A 2,500-nucleotide genomic window follows, 5' to 3' on the forward strand; every position below is an offset into this window, starting at 1 on the left:
CTGGAAACTCGAACCCTAATCAGCTGTATAGAACCCTGAACCCTAGCACCTGGAAACTCGAACCCTAACCCTAGCCCTAGAACCTGGAAACTCGAACCCTAACCCTAACCCTAATCCGCTGTATAACCCTAGCCCTAGCCCTAGCACCTGGAAACTCGAACCCTAACCCTAGCCCTAGAACCTGGAAGTTGAACCCCTAAGCCCTAGCACCTGGAACCCTAACCTGGCCAGCCCCCTAGCAGGGGCGTATAGGCCTAATGCATATATTTGGGGGGGCAATACCATAACTCGGCGCCTGGTGGCGCTAGAGAGACGGCACCTAGTGCAATCGAAAGCCCGCCCCCCAATTAGTATACACACCAAATTTGGGACCTCTAGCACTTACGGTTCAAAAGATAAGAGGGGGGGCACTTCAGGGGGGGGCACTCTTCGCATTTATCCCTATAACCTAACCCTAACCCTAACCCTGGAAACCCTAACCCTAACCCTAGCCTAACCCTGGAACCCTCGAACCCTAACCCTAACCCCTAACCCTAACCCTAACCCTAACCCTAACCCTAACCCTAACCCTAACCCTAACCCTAACCCTAACCCTAACCCCTAAACCCTAACCCTAACCCCCACCCTAACCTAAGCCCTAACCCTAAACTAACCCAACCCTAACCCTAACCCTAACCACCCCTAACCCTAACCCTAACCCTAACCCTAACCCTGGAAACTCGAACCCTAACCCACCTGGCCTGGAAGTAACCCTAGCAGTAGCACAGGGGCGTATAGGCCTAACCCTAATTTGGGGGGCAATACCACATCTCGGCGCCTGGTGGCGCTAGACCTAACGGGACCTAGTGCAATCGAAAGCCCGTCCCCCAATTAGTATACACACCAAATTTGGGAGCTCTAGCACTTACGGTTCAAAAAAAAACCCCTAACCCTAGCACTTCAGGGGGTAGCACTCTTCGCATTTATCCCTATAACCTAACCCTAACCCTAACCCTAACCCTAACCCTAACCCTAACCCTAACCCTAACCCTAACCCTAACCCTAACCCTAACCCTAACCCTAACCCTAACCCTAACCCTAACCCTAAAACCTAACCCTAACCCTAACCCTAAGATAAGTCCAACCCTAACCCTAACCCTAACCCTAACCCTAACAATAACCCTAACCCTAACCCTAACCCTAACCCTGATAACCCTAACCCTAAAGCCCTAACAGAACCCTAACCCTAACCCCTAACCCTAACCCTAACCCTAACCCTAACCCTAACCCCTAACCCTAACCCTAACCCTAACCCTAACCCTAACCCTGGAACCCTAACCCTGGCCTAACCCTAACCATCCTAACCCTAACCCTAACCCTAACCCTAACCCTAACCCTAACCCTAACCCTAACCCTAACCCTAACCCTAACCCTAACCCTAACCCTAACCCTAACCCTAACCCTAACCTAACCCTAACCCTAACCCTAACCCTAACCCTAACCCTAACCCTAACCCTAACCCTAACCCTAACCTAACCCTAACCCTAACCCTAACCCTAACCCTAACCCTAACCCTAACCTAACCCTAACCCTAACCCTAACCCTAACCCTAACTAAACCCTAACCCTAACCCTAACCCTAACCCTAACCCTAACCCTAACCCTACCCTAACCCTAACCCTAACCCTAACCCTAACCCTAACCTAACCCTAAACCCTAACCCTAACCCTAACCTACTAACCCTAAGCCTAACCCTAACTCCAGTCAACCCTTTGAAACCTTAAACAGCACTCGCTGACCCTAATGCAATGCCTGATCAGGATTATCGGGCGGTGACTTTCCTAACCCTACTGCCTGAACCCTCCTGGTCCGGGAGTAAGTTTAGTCAAAAACCCTGCGCCAGACCCGATTGATGTTCAGATCTAACCCTAACCCTAACCCTAACCCTAAATCTAACCAAAACCGAAACCCTGGTCTTCCCCAACCTTAACCCCATGCCTAACCCTAAGGCTAACTCCTGGAATGGGAGATAGATAAAGGCTTCCTTGGTATAACCAGACATGCGTCGGCCTAACCACTAACCTAACCCTCCCCTAACCCAAACCTTCCTAACCCTAACCCTGGGGGAACCCTTGTAATAACCCTAACCCTAACCCTAACCCTAACCCTAACCCTAACCCTAACCCTAACCCTAACCTGTACCCTAACCTGGCCCTAACCCTAACCCTAACCCTAGCCCTAGCCCTAGCCCTAACCCTAGCCCTAACCCTAACCTAACCCTGTAACCCTAACCCTAACCCTAACCCTAACCCTTGAACCCTAACCCTAACCCTAACCCTAACCTAAAACTTTAAAAACCCTAACCCTAACCCTATCCCTTTTATCCCTTTTTTAACCCTAACCCTAACCCTAACCCTAACCCCTAACCCATAACCCCTAAAGGGAACCTAACCCTAACCCTAACCCTAACCCTAACCCTAACCCTAACCCTAACCCCCCCTAAATCAACCCTAACCCTAACC

The 2,500-nt window shown here is 50.6% G+C and overlaps 1 long non-coding RNA gene across 1 annotated transcript in view; it reads right to left on the reverse strand.

Annotated features, from left to right (window-relative positions):
* Nucleotides 1-1,343: 1,343 nt before the first annotated feature.
* LOC127173534 (uncharacterized) overlaps nt 1,344-2,500 on the reverse strand; it is a 4,093-nt gene continuing 2,936 nt past the window's right edge. The window contains exon 3 of the long non-coding RNA XR_007828780.1: nt 1,344-1,558. This is a non-coding gene — a long non-coding RNA (uncharacterized LOC127173534). The remainder of the gene's footprint in view (nt 1,559-2,500) is intronic.

The sequence above is a fragment of the Labeo rohita genome, chromosome 11 (genome assembly GCF_022985175.1).
Source record: "Labeo rohita strain BAU-BD-2019 chromosome 11, IGBB_LRoh.1.0, whole genome shotgun sequence".
Taxonomy (NCBI): domain Eukaryota; kingdom Metazoa; phylum Chordata; class Actinopteri; order Cypriniformes; family Cyprinidae; genus Labeo; species Labeo rohita.